Here is a 14,564-nt window from a genome sequence, read left to right as displayed (position 1 = left end):
TTATTAATACTACAGTGTGACTCCAGCATTAAAATGTTTGGAAAATGTGTCGGCTTTTATAATCCAGTGTAGAGCAGCATGTGATGATTTGTGCTACAACACCAAGCGCTCAAAGTGACGTCTGCGTTTGTCGTTGAAACTTTCAACTCTTTCATCACTTATGTAGGAAATAAAAAGAGCAGTTGTGCGCCACACGCAGAGCGGCTGTCAGCAGAGTGGCGCAGCGGAAGCGTGCTGGGCCCATAACCCAGAGGTCGATGGATCGAAACCATCCTCTGCTACGTGTGTCCTATGCACGATTCATAAGCATGCCATTGGGTTAGCAAAGTGCCTTCAAATAGTCTGCATCTCCCTTTCTTTAAATTCTGTCCTGAGTTTCTCTCTCGTGTGTGTTTGTGCAAGCTTGACACTTGCGGGACTCTTTAATCTTCACCAATACGGAGATGACCAAATGTGTCTTCGGTTGTTCTGAGGTCTTTGATAGTTTCTTTGAAAGCTTCAACTGAACCTCGAAATCGAAGCAGTTATGTTTATATTGATTTCTCGCGTTAATCATTACGAACCAGGAACAGCCAGCACACTCGGTCGCATTAGTAATTATGTCACGTCTCTACTTAGCAGAGCATTCAAAGGCCCACTGGAAGTAGTAAAGCACTAAAACACTGCAAAACTGAACTCGGGAAAATCATACTGGGAGCTCTGAGCGATGTCTGCATCCAAGCCATCCAATACGGACTCTGAAACCTTGGAATATCAACACTATGATGCGCTACCTTTTACCTGGAGCAAAACGATGGAATTAGAAGAATGCTTACCGCAGGATACAACTGTGCCGCTGTTATTTGGAGCACGGTTTTCACTTGCATGAAAACTACAGCAGAACGTAGAAGGATGATCACTGAGGAGTCCACGCGGGCATGCTGAGGAGATTGTAGGTCGTACATTTCAATGATTACTGACATTTGCGCTGCTGGAGGTACAGTAATCAACAAAGAACAGGGTGTGCTACTCTCGAATCCGGTCAGCACATGATGAAGAGCCAGGAAGTATACCTTGTCAAATTGCCGTCAACAGGGACAAGTTAACCACCAGCTCCACCGGCGCCCGGCTAGCTCAGTCGGTAGAGCATGAGACTCTTAATCTCAGGGTCGTGGGTTCGAGCCCCACGTTGGGCGGTGCCCGTCTCCTTATTAACAAAGTTTCCCGCTCATCCTTGAACCTCTTACACCTCGATGGTACCGAGCACTGCGTTTTAATGCACAGGTGTGATCAAACCGAGATGAAAAGGGCGTATCTAGCTCCTTGCCCGAGAGATAAATCAAAGGTTCCGCAGATAATCCCTTGGCTCCGGTCACCCGGACGCAGATAGGAGCTGCAGCCATCATAACTTGTATGAAAACTAAGAAGAGCTCCTGTCTATTTACAGTTTCATTTACTCTAGCGTTTCCTTAAACATTGCGTGTACGAAGGCTAAGAAATTGGAGAGCTATTCTAATACAATAACTATTAGGAATCTTTTCGGCATAACAGTTTCACTGTGATTTTGCAGGTAACACGTACGTTGTGAAAACATTTTGAACGCGATCAATAACCGCACTGGAAAAATGTGGGAAAGAAAGGGCGAAAAGCGACTCTTCAACATGTGGAAATATCTTCCTGAGCGGAGCCCTCTTCTCGAAGCTCAACACTCTGCAAGAGTCACTTCTCCCAACTTGCGCCCGCAGGTTTCCGTAGTGTGCCTGCAAAGAGCCATCCGCTTGAGACAGGTGCACCTCCCGATTTCATTGAACTAAGCTAGATGCACAATTTCTAATGCAGCCTTCATCACAATAGACAGTTCATTTCTCGAAAGCTTGTCGTAAAAAAAGGAAACAAAGAACGAAAACGTATAGCTGACAATCTTCTGAAGATGCAGATTCATCTTTGGGGAAATGGACATTTTATGTATGCAGATGCTTTTCAAGCGCTGGTTTTAGAACGTCGCTGTGCTTCCAGCATCCTTTTCAGCCTTCTAAACTGGCTACCGAGGTGCCGATCACATTGTAAAGCGGTTGAGAGGCCGGAGCTGCTCAAACCGCTCTTGCCGTTTCCCATCAATCAAAAGCACTATGTTGTTTCTTTGTATGGAAAGCTTTTCAAGTCTGGCATCGACACGCACCTTTCCTGAAACGTCCAAAAGGTGAATGCTTCGCAAAGAAATCCAGTCTACCTTCAGGGGGCATGATGTTGAAATCGGAATGAGCCCTGGGTGGGCTTGAAGCAGCAGCTGTTCAGTTAACAACTGCACAGAAACGCACCCCGCTCTCTTTGTATCATTCGCAAGTTTGTGGTTAAAGAGTAAAAAAGGCTGGAATTCTTCTGCCAGCCGGCAGGATTTCTTCTGCACTCACCCAGAAAAGCCAAGAATTGTATTTCATCTTTCGCAAGCTGTATTTTCCAGGAGGAGAATGAATACTTGCATTAAACTGAATCAAGCCGACAGAGACGCACAGCCGTTGTTTTTCTCCATGGGAAGTTTTTCGTTAAGGAAAAACACCGTTGTCATTTTCTTGCCAGCCGGCGGTATTTCTTGTGCAGCGATGAGCCAGATTTGTATTTCGTATTTCGCAAGTTGTGTGAATTTCTTGAAGTTGAAAGTGAATTCGCTCCAGAAAAGAAATGTCGCTTGAAAGCCGAGGCTGTTTGTTAAACCGCAGGACCTGAGCTTGCGTTCTGTTTCTCATGGCGTTCGCAAAGGCGATTCCTGCCTTTAAAACTGCTGTGTCTGCGACTGAAAGTGGCGTGTGTCGCAGCTTCTAAAGTCTTGTTGACGCTCCTCGATGTTGCTTTCTCTCTGCCTAAGGAAGTTCGATTGTCGCGTCGGAACGGGGAGACCTAATCCTTCCAGCTTTAAGCCACCCTTCAGTCTTCTGAAGGGTGTCCGAGTGCTAGCATGTCATTTGGCTTTTTTTGGGGGGAAGCGGAGAGCGACATTGAAAAAGGTTACCGCCGCCGCCTCGCCCTCCGTGTTAAATGATTGCAAGCCGGCGGCGGCGGCGCTCCCTGTAGTCGTGGCCGAGCGGTTAAGGCGATGGGCTAGAAAGCCATTGGGGTCTCCCCGCGTCGGCTCGAATCCTGCCGACTACGGCGCCCTTCTCCTGTCGCTTCGGCCTGCCCAGAAAAAGGCGGAGTGCCGTTTCTCTCTTCCTGCTTCTTGTACAAACGCTAAATCGCTTGGACCTGCTGCCTTGGAAGTAATGTCTTCAACATCCACCAGTGACATTTCACAGCTGGAAGCACACTGCCACGCTTTTGGCATTGGCATGTCTTGCGCCCTACTTCCAGCCTTTGAAGACCTAAGTATTCAAACTGAAAGAACCGGCTGAATGAGTGTTTGCAGTGCACCAGGAGGAGCAGGGACCATAGCATTGGAGGGGTGAGGATGGCGCAGATGGAAACGTTTTCATGCGCTCCTCTGGGAGGAATGAAAAGAAAAGACGAAACCGGAAACAGTAGTAGCCGCAAGAGGAAGTGTCTTCAAGCGCCAAGCAAGCGCTCCTCGTTAGTATAGTGGTGCGTATCCCCGCCTGTCACGTGGGAGACCAGGGATGGATTGCTTGACGGCGAGCCAGGTTGCTTTTCTCCCATCAGATTCCAACCGCTAATGCTAACGCAGTGTGTGGGAGCTTACATGCTTTTCCTTTCCCGTCTTTTTCGGACGACTATTCCAAAGGGGTAACCTGAAGGAATAGGGGCCTGAAGACACGAGGCATTCTTAAACCAGCACTGGGCTGCACGGCCTTCTGTTGTGATCAGGTTATATTCGAGTCAAAAAGCCAGAGCATCCGCTTCCATCCTATGGAGCACGAGCTAAATCGGAAGAGGCAGGGGATACACCTACGCCTATCGGCGCACGTTCCCCGCGGCAGGCTGCTTCACCCATTTGCACCCGACTGGAGACGGCACTGAGCAAGCTTTTTGTCAGGAGTGGGATTCGAACCCACGCCTCCAGGGGAGACTGCGACCTGAACGCAGCGCCTTAGACCGCTCGGCCATCCTGACGCGGGCCCCCTGTCCCGGGGCGGTCTGATGAGCCACCGCGATCCCACTACGCTCCTCGAGTATCGCACTGTTATTAATACTACAGTGTGACTCCAGCATTAAAATGTTTGGAAAATGTGTCGGCTTTTATAATCCAGTGTAGAGCAGCATGTGATGATTTGTGCTACAACACCAAGCGCTCAAAGTGACGTCTGCGTTTGTCGTTGAAACTTTCAACTCTTTCATCACTTATGTAGGAAATAAAAAGAGCAGTTGTGCGCCACACGCAGAGCGGCTGTCAGCAGAGTGGCGCAGCGGAAGCGTGCTGGGCCCATAACCCAGAGGTCGATGGATCGAAACCATCCTCTGCTACGTGTGTCCTATGCACGATTCATAAGCATGCCATTGGGTTAGCAAAGTGCCTTCAAATAGTCTGCATCTCCCTTTCTTTAAATTCTGTCCTGAGTTTCTCTCTCGTGTGTGTTTGTGCAAGCTTGACACTTGCGGGACTCTTTAATCTTCACCAATACGGAGATGACCAAATGTGTCTTCGGTTGTTCTGAGGTCTTTGATAGTTTCTTTGAAAGCTTCAACTGAACCTCGAAATCGAAGCAGTTATGTTTATATTGATTTCTCGCGTTAATCATTACGAACCAGGAACAGCCAGCACACTCGGTCGCATTAGTAATTATGTCACGTCTCTACTTAGCAGAGCATTCAAAGGCCCACTGGAAGTAGTAAAGCACTAAAACACTGCAAAACTGAACTCGGGAAAATCATACTGGGAGCTCTGAGCGATGTCTGCATCCAAGCCATCCAATACGGACTCTGAAACCTTGGAATATCAACACTATGATGCGCTACCTTTTACCTGGAGCAAAACGATGGAATTAGAAGAATGCTTACCGCAGGATACAACTGTGCCGCTGTTATTTGGAGCACGGTTTTCACTTGCATGAAAACTACAGCAGAACGTAGAAGGATGATCACTGAGGAGTCCACGCGGGCATGCTGAGGAGATTGTAGGTCGTACATTTCAATGATTACTGACATTTGCGCTGCTGGAGGTACAGTAATCAACAAAGAACAGGGTGTGCTACTCTCGAATCCGGTCAGCACATGATGAAGAGCCAGGAAGTATACCTTGTCAAATTGCCGTCAACAGGGACAAGTTAACCACCAGCTCCACCGGCGCCCGGCTAGCTCAGTCGGTAGAGCATGAGACTCTTAATCTCAGGGTCGTGGGTTCGAGCCCCACGTTGGGCGGTGCCCGTCTCCTTATTAACAAAGTTTCCCGCTCATCCTTGAACCTCTTACACCTCGATGGTACCGAGCACTGCGTTTTAATGCACAGGTGTGATCAAACCGAGATGAAAAGGGCGTATCTAGCTCCTTGCCCGAGAGATAAATCAAAGGTTCCGCAGATAATCCCTTGGCTCCGGTCACCCGGACGCAGATAGGAGCTGCAGCCATCATAACTTGTATGAAAACTAAGAAGAGCTCCTGTCTATTTACAGTTTCATTTACTCTAGCGTTTCCTTAAACATTGCGTGTACGAAGGCTAAGAAATTGGAGAGCTATTCTAATACAATAACTATTAGGAATCTTTTCGGCATAACAGTTTCACTGTGATTTTGCAGGTAACACGTACGTTGTGAAAACATTTTGAACGCGATCAATAACCGCACTGGAAAAATGTGGGAAAGAAAGGGCGAAAAGCGACTCTTCAACATGTGGAAATATCTTCCTGAGCGGAGCCCTCTTCTCGAAGCTCAACACTCTGCAAGAGTCACTTCTCCCAACTTGCGCCCGCAGGTTTCCGTAGTGTGCCTGCAAAGAGCCATCCGCTTGAGACAGGTGCACCTCCCGATTTCATTGAACTAAGCTAGATGCACAATTTCTAATGCAGCCTTCATCACAATAGACAGTTCATTTCTCGAAAGCTTGTCGTAAAAAAAGGAAACAAAGAACGAAAACGTATAGCTGACAATCTTCTGAAGATGCAGATTCATCTTTGGGGAAATGGACATTTTATGTATGCAGATGCTTTTCAAGCGCTGGTTTTAGAACGTCGCTGTGCTTCCAGCATCCTTTTCAGCCTTCTAAACTGGCTACCGAGGTGCCGATCACATTGTAAAGCGGTTGAGAGGCCGGAGCTGCTCAAACCGCTCTTGCCGTTTCCCATCAATCAAAAGCACTATGTTGTTTCTTTGTATGGAAAGCTTTTCAAGTCTGGCATCGACACGCACCTTTCCTGAAACGTCCAAAAGGTGAATGCTTCGCAAAGAAATCCAGTCTACCTTCAGGGGGCATGATGTTGAAATCGGAATGAGCCCTGGGTGGGCTTGAAGCAGCAGCTGTTCAGTTAACAACTGCACAGAAACGCACCCCGCTCTCTTTGTATCATTCGCAAGTTTGTGGTTAAAGAGTAAAAAAGGCTGGAATTCTTCTGCCAGCCGGCAGGATTTCTTCTGCACTCACCCAGAAAAGCCAAGAATTGTATTTCATCTTTCGCAAGCTGTATTTTCCAGGAGGAGAATGAATACTTGCATTAAACTGAATCAAGCCGACAGAGACGCACAGCCGTTGTTTTTCTCCATGGGAAGTTTTTCGTTAAGGAAAAACACCGTTGTCATTTTCTTGCCAGCCGGCGGTATTTCTTGTGCAGCGATGAGCCAGATTTGTATTTCGTATTTCGCAAGTTGTGTGAATTTCTTGAAGTTGAAAGTGAATTCGCTCCAGAAAAGAAATGTCGCTTGAAAGCCGAGGCTGTTTGTTAAACCGCAGGACCTGAGCTTGCGTTCTGTTTCTCATGGCGTTCGCAAAGGCGATTCCTGCCTTTAAAACTGCTGTGTCTGCGACTGAAAGTGGCGTGTGTCGCAGCTTCTAAAGTCTTGTTGACGCTCCTCGATGTTGCTTTCTCTCTGCCTAAGGAAGTTCGATTGTCGCGTCGGAACGGGGAGACCTAATCCTTCCAGCTTTAAGCCACCCTTCAGTCTTCTGAAGGGTGTCCGAGTGCTAGCATGTCATTTGGCTTTTTTTGGGGGGAAGCGGAGAGCGACATTGAAAAAGGTTACCGCCGCCGCCTCGCCCTCCGTGTTAAATGATTGCAAGCCGGCGGCGGCGGCGCTCCCTGTAGTCGTGGCCGAGCGGTTAAGGCGATGGGCTAGAAAGCCATTGGGGTCTCCCCGCGTCGGCTCGAATCCTGCCGACTACGGCGCCCTTCTCCTGTCGCTTCGGCCTGCCCAGAAAAAGGCGGAGTGCCGTTTCTCTCTTCCTGCTTCTTGTACAAACGCTAAATCGCTTGGACCTGCTGCCTTGGAAGTAATGTCTTCAACATCCACCAGTGACATTTCACAGCTGGAAGCACACTGCCACGCTTTTGGCATTGGCATGTCTTGCGCCCTACTTCCAGCCTTTGAAGACCTAAGTATTCAAACTGAAAGAACCGGCTGAATGAGTGTTTGCAGTGCACCAGGAGGAGCAGGGACCATAGCATTGGAGGGGTGAGGATGGCGCAGATGGAAACGTTTTCATGCGCTCCTCTGGGAGGAATGAAAAGAAAAGACGAAACCGGAAACAGTAGTAGCCGCAAGAGGAAGTGTCTTCAAGCGCCAAGCAAGCGCTCCTCGTTAGTATAGTGGTGCGTATCCCCGCCTGTCACGTGGGAGACCAGGGATGGATTGCTTGACGGCGAGCCAGGTTGCTTTTCTCCCATCAGATTCCAACCGCTAATGCTAACGCAGTGTGTGGGAGCTTACATGCTTTTCCTTTCCCGTCTTTTTCGGACGACTATTCCAAAGGGGTAACCTGAAGGAATAGGGGCCTGAAGACACGAGGCATTCTTAAACCAGCACTGGGCTGCACGGCCTTCTGTTGTGATCAGGTTATATTCGAGTCAAAAAGCCAGAGCATCCGCTTCCATCCTATGGAGCACGAGCTAAATCGGAAGAGGCAGGGGATACACCTACGCCTATCGGCGCACGTTCCCCGCGGCAGGCTGCTTCACCCATTTGCACCCGACTGGAGACGGCACTGAGCAAGCTTTTTGTCAGGAGTGGGATTCGAACCCACGCCTCCAGGGGAGACTGCGACCTGAACGCAGCGCCTTAGACCGCTCGGCCATCCTGACGCGGGCCCCCTGTCCCGGGGCAGTCTGATGAGCCACCGCGATCCCACTACGCTCCTCGAGTATCGCACTGTTATTAATACTACAGTGTGACTCCAGCATTAAAATGTTTGGAAAATGTGTCGGCTTTTATAATCCAGTGTAGAGCAGCATGTGATGATTTGTGCTACAACACCAAGCGCTCAAAGTGACGTCTGCGTTTGTCGTTGAAACTTTCAACTCTTTCATCACTTATGTAGGAAATAAAAAGAGCAGTTGTGCGCCACACGCAGAGAGGCCGTCAGCAGAGTGGCGCAGCGGAAGCGTGCTGGGCCCATAACCCAGAGGTCGATGGATCGAAACCATCCTCTGCTACATGTGTCCTATGCACGATTCATAAGCATGCCATTGGGTTAGCAAAGTGCCTTCAAATAGTCTGCATCTCCCTTTCTTTAAATTCTGTCCTGAGTTTCTCTCTCGTGTGTGTTTGTGCAAGCTTGACACTTGCGGGACTCTTTAATCTTCACCAATACGGAGATGACCAAATGTGTCTTCGGTTGTTCTGAGGTCTTTGATAGTTTCTTTGAAAGCTTCAACTGAACCTCGAAATCGAAGCAGTTATGTTTATATTGATTTCTCGCGTTAATCATTACGAACCAGGAACAGCCAGCACACTCGGTCGCATTAGTAATTATGTCACGTCTCTACTTAGCAGAGCATTCAAAGGCCCACTGGAAGTAGTAAAGCACTAAAACACTGCAAAACTGAACTCGGGAAAATCATACTGGGAGCTCTGAGCGATGTCTGCATCCAAGCCATCCAATACGGACTCTGAAACCTTGGAATATCAACACTATGATGCGCTACCTTTTACCTGGAGCAAAACGATGGAATTAGAAGAATGCTTACCGCAGGATACAACTGTGCCGCTGTTATTTGGAGCACGGTTTTCACTTGCATGAAAACTACAGCAGAACGTAGAAGGATGATCACTGAGGAGTCCACGCGGGCATGCTGAGGAGATTGTAGGTCGTACATTTCAATGATTACTGACATTTGCGCTGCTGGAGGTACAGTAATCAACAAAGAACAGGGTGTGCTACTCTCGAATCCGGTCAGCACATGATGAAAAGCCAGGAAGTATACCTTGTCAAATTGCCGTCAACAGGGACAAGTTAACCACCAGCTCCACCGGCGCCCGGCTAGCTCAGTCGGTAGAGCATGAGACTCTTAATCTCAGGGTCGTGGGTTCGAGCCCCACGTTGGGCGGTGCCCGTCTCCTTATTAACAAAGTTTCCCGCTCATCCTTGAACCTCTTACACCTCGATGGTACCGAGCACTGCGTTTTAATGCACAGGTGTGATCAAACCGAGATGAAAAGGGCGTATCTAGCTCCTTGCCCGAGAGATAAATCAAAGGTTCCGCAGATAATCCCTTGGCTCCGGTCACCCGGACGCAGATAGGAGCTGCAGCCATCATAACTTGTATGAAAACTAAGAAGAGCTCCTGTCTATTTACAGTTTCATTTACTCTAGCGTTTCCTTAAACATTGCGTGTACGAAGGCTAAGAAATTGGAGAGCTATTCTAATACAATAACTATTAGGAATCTTTTCGGCATAACAGTTTCACTGTGATTTTGCAGGTAACACGTACGTTGGGAAAACATTTTGAACGCGATCAATAACCGCACTGGAAAAATGTGGGAAAGAAAGGGCGAAAAGCGACTCTTCAACATGTGGAAATATCTTCCTGAGCGGAGCCCTCTTCTCGAAGCTCAACACTCTGCAAGAGTCACTTCTCCCAACTTGCGCCCGCAGGTTTCCGTAGTGTGCCTGCAAAGAGCCATCCGCTTGAGACAGGTGCACCTCCCGATTTCATTGAACTAAGCTAGATGCACAATTTCTAACGCAGCCTTCATCACAATAGACAGTTCATTTCTCGAAAGCTTGTCGTAAAAAAAGGAAACAAAGAACGAAAACGTATAGCTGACAATCTTCTGAAGATGCAGATTCAGCTTTGGGGAAATGGACATTTTATGTATGCAGATGCTTTTCAAGCGCTGGTTTTAGAACGTCGCTGTGCTTCCAGCATCCTTTTCAGCCTTCTAAACTGGCTACCGAGGTGCCGATCACATTGTAAAGCGGTTGAGAGGCCGGAGCTGCTCAAACCGCTCTTGCCGTTTCCCATCAATCAAAAGCACTATGTTGTTTCTTTGTATGGAAAGCTTTTCAAGTCTGGCATCGACACGCACCTTTCCTGAAACGTCCAAAAGGTGAATGCTTCGCAAAGAAATCCAGTCTACCTTCAGGGGGCATGATGTTGAAATCGGAATGAGCCCTGGGTGGGCTTGAAGCAGCAGCTGTTCAGTTAACAGCTGCACAGAAACGCACCCCGCTCTCTTTGTATCATTCGCAAGTTTGTGGTTAAAGAGTAAAAAAGGCTGGAATTCTTCTGCCAGCCGGCAGGATTTCTTCTGCACTCACCCAGAAAAGCCAAGAATTGTATTTCATCTTTCGCAAGCTGTATTTTCCAGGAGGAGAATGAATACTTGCATTAAACTGAATCAAGCCGACAGAGACGCACAGCCGTTGTTTTTCTCCATGGGAAGTTTTTCGTTAAGGAAAAACACCGTTGTCATTTTCTTGCCAGCCGGCGGTATTTCTTGTGCAGCGATGAGCCAGATTTGTATTTCGTATTTCGCAAGTTGTGTGAATTTCTTGAAGTTGAAAGTGAATTCGCTCCAGAAAAGAAATGTCGCTTGAAAGCCGAGGCTGTTTGTTAAACCGCAGGACCTGAGCTTGCGTTCTGTTTCTCATGGCGTTCGCAAAGGCGATTCCTGCCTTTAAAACTGCTGTGTCTGCAACTGAAAGTGGCGTGTGTCGCAGCTTCTAAAGTCTTGTTGACGCTCCTCGATGTTGCTTTCTCTCTGCCTAAGGAAGTTCGATTGTCGCGTCGGAACGGGGAGACCTAATCCTTCCAGCTTTAAGCCACCCTTCAGTCTTCTGAAGGGTGTCCGAGTGCTAGCATGTCATTTGGCTTTTTTTGGGGGGAAGCGGAGAGCGACATTGAAAAAGGTTACCGCCGCCGCCTCGCCCTCCGTGTTAAATGATTGCAAGCCGGCGGCGGCGGCGCTCCCTGTAGTCGTGGCCGAGCGGTTAAGGCGATGGGCTAGAAAGCCATTGGGGTCTCCCCGCGTCGGCTCGAATCCTGCCGACTACGGCGCCCTTCTCCTGTCGCTTCGGCCTGCCCAGAAAAAGGCGGAGTGCCGTTTCTCTCTTCCTGCTTCTTGTACAAACGCTAAATCGCTTGGACCTGCTGCCTTGGAAGTAATGTCTTCAACATCCACCAGTGACATTTCACAGCTGGAAGCACACTGCCACGCTTTTGGCATTGGCATGTCTTGCGCCCTACTTCCAGCCTTTGAAGACCTAAGTATTCAAACTGAAAGAACCGGCTGAATGAGTGTTTGCAGTGCACCAGGAGGAGCAGGGACCATAGCATTGGAGGGGTGAGGATGGCGCAGATGGAAACGTTTTCATGCGCTCCTCTGGGAGGAATGAAAAGAAAAGACGAAACCGGAAACAGTAGTAGCCGCAAGAGGAAGTGTCTTCAAGCGCCAAGCAAGCGCTCCACGTTAGTATAGTGGTGCGTATCCCCGCCTGTCACGTGGGAGACCAGGGATGGATTGCTTGACGGCGAGCCAGGTTGCTTTTCTCCCATCAGATTCCAACCGCTAATGCTAACGCAGTGTGTGGGAGCTTACATGCTTTTCCTTTCCCGTCTTTTTCGGACGACTATTCCAAAGGGGTAACCTGAAGGAATAGGGGCCTGAAGACACGAGGCATTCTTAAACCAGCACTGGGCTGCACGGCCTTCTGTTGTGATCAGGTTATATTCGAGTCAAAAAGCCAGAGCATCCGCTTCCATCCTATGGAGCACGAGCTAAATCGGAAGAGGCAGGGGATACACCTACGCCTATCGGCGCACGTTCCCCGCGGCAGGCTGCTTCACCCATTTGCACCCGACTGGAGACGGCACTGAGCAAGCTTTTTGTCAGGAGTGGGATTCGAACCCACGCCTCCAGGGGAGACTGCGACCTGAACGCAGCGCCTTAGACCGCTCGGCCATCCTGACGCGGGCCCCCTGTCCCGGGGCAGTCTGATGAGCCACCGCGATCCCACTACGCTCCTCGAGTATCGCACTGTTATTAATACTACAGTGTGACTCCAGCATTAAAATGTTTGGAAAATGTGTCGGCTTTTATAATCCAGTGTAGAGCAGCATGTGATGATTTGTGCTACAACACCAAGCGCTCAAAGTGACGTCTGCGTTTGTCGTTGAAACTTTCAACTCTTTCATCACTTATGTAGGAAATAAAAAGAGCAGTTGTGCGCCACACGCAGAGAGGCCGTCAGCAGAGTGGCGCAGCGGAAGCGTGCTGGGCCCATAACCCAGAGGTCGATGGATCGAAACCATCCTCTGCTACATGTGTCCTATGCACGATTCATAAGCATGCCATTGGGTTAGCAAAGTGCCTTCAAATAGTCTGCATCTCCCTTTCTTTAAATTCTGTCCTGAGTTTCTCTCTCGTGTGTGTTTGTGCAAGCTTGACACTTGCGGGACTCTTTAATCTTCACCAATACGGAGATGACCAAATGTGTCTTCGGTTGTTCTGAGGTCTTTGATAGTTTCTTTGAAAGCTTCAACTGAACCTCGAAATCGAAGCAGTTATGTTTATATTGATTTCTCGCGTTAATCATTACGAACCAGGAACAGCCAGCACACTCGGTCGCATTAGTAATTATGTCACGTCTCTACTTAGCAGAGCATTCAAAGGCCCACTGGAAGTAGTAAAGCACTAAAACACTGCAAAACTGAACTCGGGAAAATCATACTGGGAGCTCTGAGCGATGTCTGCATCCAAGCCATCCAATACGGACTCTGAAACCTTGGAATATCAACACTATGATGCGCTACCTTTTACCTGGAGCAAAACGATGGAATTAGAAGAATGCTTACCGCAGGATACAACTGTGCCGCTGTTATTTGGAGCACGGTTTTCACTTGCATGAAAACTACAGCAGAACGTAGAAGGATGATCACTGAGGAGTCCACGCGGGCATGCTGAGGAGATTGTAGGTCGTACATTTCAATGATTACTGACATTTGCGCTGCTGGAGGTACAGTAATCAACAAAGAACAGGGTGTGCTACTCTCGAATCCGGTCAGCACATGATGAAAAGCCAGGAAGTATACCTTGTCAAATTGCCGTCAACAGGGACAAGTTAACCACCAGCTCCACCGGCGCCCGGCTAGCTCAGTCGGTAGAGCATGAGACTCTTAATCTCAGGGTCGTGGGTTCGAGCCCCACGTTGGGCGGTGCCCGTCTCCTTATTAACAAAGTTTCCCGCTCATCCTTGAACCTCTTACACCTCGATGGTACCGAGCACTGCGTTTTAATGCACAGGTGTGATCAAACCGAGATGAAAAGGGCGTATCTAGCTCCTTGCCCGAGAGATAAATCAAAGGTTCCGCAGATAATCCCTTGGCTCCGGTCACCCGGACGCAGATAGGAGCTGCAGCCATCATAACTTGTATGAAAACTAAGAAGAGCTCCTGTCTATTTACAGTTTCATTTACTCTAGCGTTTCCTTAAACATTGCGTGTACGAAGGCTAAGAAATTGGAGAGCTATTCTAATACAATAACTATTAGGAATCTTTTCGGCATAACAGTTTCACTGTGATTTTGCAGGTAACACGTACGTTGGGAAAACATTTTGAACGCGATCAATAACCGCACTGGAAAAATGTGGGAAAGAAAGGGCGAAAAGCGACTCTTCAACATGTGGAAATATCTTCCTGAGCGGAGCCCTCTTCTCGAAGCTCAACACTCTGCAAGAGTCACTTCTCCCAACTTGCGCCCGCAGGTTTCCGTAGTGTGCCTGCAAAGAGCCATCCGCTTGAGACAGGTGCACCTCCCGATTTCATTGAACTAAGCTAGATGCACAATTTCTAACGCAGCCTTCATCACAATAGACAGTTCATTTCTCGAAAGCTTGTCGTAAAAAAAGGAAACAAAGAACGAAAACGTATAGCTGACAATCTTCTGAAGATGCAGATTCAGCTTTGGGGAAATGGACATTTTATGTATGCAGATGCTTTTCAAGCGCTGGTTTTAGAACGTCGCTGTGCTTCCAGCATCCTTTTCAGCCTTCTAAACTGGCTACCGAGGTGCCGATCACATTGTAAAGCGGTTGAGAGGCCGGAGCTGCTCAAACCGCTCTTGCCGTTTCCCATCAATCAAAAGCACTATGTTGTTTCTTTGTATGGAAAGCTTTTCAAGTCTGGCATCGACACGCACCTTTCCTGAAACGTCCAAAAGGTGAATGCTTCGCAAAGAAATCCAGTCTACCTTCAGGGGGCATGATGTTGAA

At 48.4% G+C, this 14,564-nt stretch overlaps 11 non-coding genes across 11 annotated transcripts; 8 read left to right on the top strand and 3 right to left on the bottom strand.

Moving 5' to 3' along the window:
• Positions 1–209: 209 nt before the first annotated feature.
• trnam-cau (transfer RNA methionine (anticodon CAU)) lies at positions 210–281 on the top strand. Its single transcript has one exon. It is a non-coding gene; the product is annotated as a tRNA-Met (tRNA).
• Positions 282–1,102: 821 nt separating this feature from the next.
• Positions 1,103–1,175, top strand: trnak-cuu (transfer RNA lysine (anticodon CUU)). The gene has a single exon. It is a non-coding gene; the product is annotated as a tRNA-Lys (tRNA).
• A 2,783-nt stretch (positions 1,176–3,958) lies between these two features.
• trnal-cag (transfer RNA leucine (anticodon CAG)) lies at positions 3,959–4,041 on the bottom strand. The gene has a single exon. It is a non-coding gene; the product is annotated as a tRNA-Leu (tRNA).
• Positions 4,042–4,320: 279 nt separating this feature from the next.
• trnam-cau (transfer RNA methionine (anticodon CAU)) lies at positions 4,321–4,392 on the top strand. Its single transcript has one exon. It is a non-coding gene; the product is annotated as a tRNA-Met (tRNA).
• Positions 4,393–5,213: 821 nt separating this feature from the next.
• trnak-cuu (transfer RNA lysine (anticodon CUU)) lies at positions 5,214–5,286 on the top strand. Its single transcript has one exon. It is a non-coding gene; the product is annotated as a tRNA-Lys (tRNA).
• A 2,783-nt stretch (positions 5,287–8,069) lies between these two features.
• trnal-cag (transfer RNA leucine (anticodon CAG)) lies at positions 8,070–8,152 on the bottom strand. The gene has a single exon. It is a non-coding gene; the product is annotated as a tRNA-Leu (tRNA).
• Positions 8,153–8,431: 279 nt separating this feature from the next.
• trnam-cau (transfer RNA methionine (anticodon CAU)) lies at positions 8,432–8,503 on the top strand. The gene has a single exon. It is a non-coding gene; the product is annotated as a tRNA-Met (tRNA).
• An 821-nt stretch (positions 8,504–9,324) lies between these two features.
• Positions 9,325–9,397, top strand: trnak-cuu (transfer RNA lysine (anticodon CUU)). The gene has a single exon. It is a non-coding gene; the product is annotated as a tRNA-Lys (tRNA).
• Positions 9,398–12,180: 2,783 nt separating this feature from the next.
• Positions 12,181–12,263, bottom strand: trnal-cag (transfer RNA leucine (anticodon CAG)). Its single transcript has one exon. It is a non-coding gene; the product is annotated as a tRNA-Leu (tRNA).
• A 279-nt stretch (positions 12,264–12,542) lies between these two features.
• On the top strand, positions 12,543–12,614 carry trnam-cau (transfer RNA methionine (anticodon CAU)). The gene has a single exon. It is a non-coding gene; the product is annotated as a tRNA-Met (tRNA).
• An 821-nt stretch (positions 12,615–13,435) lies between these two features.
• On the top strand, positions 13,436–13,508 carry trnak-cuu (transfer RNA lysine (anticodon CUU)). The gene has a single exon. It is a non-coding gene; the product is annotated as a tRNA-Lys (tRNA).
• Positions 13,509–14,564: the final 1,056 nt, after the last annotated feature.

Source organism: Lepisosteus oculatus, unplaced genomic scaffold (assembly GCF_040954835.1).
Source record: "Lepisosteus oculatus isolate fLepOcu1 unplaced genomic scaffold, fLepOcu1.hap2 HAP2_SCAFFOLD_75, whole genome shotgun sequence".
Lineage (NCBI taxonomy): Eukaryota > Metazoa > Chordata > Actinopteri > Semionotiformes > Lepisosteidae > Lepisosteus > Lepisosteus oculatus.
Note: the sequence above shows the minus strand (reverse complement) of the source record. Positions and strands in the feature narration are given on the sequence as shown.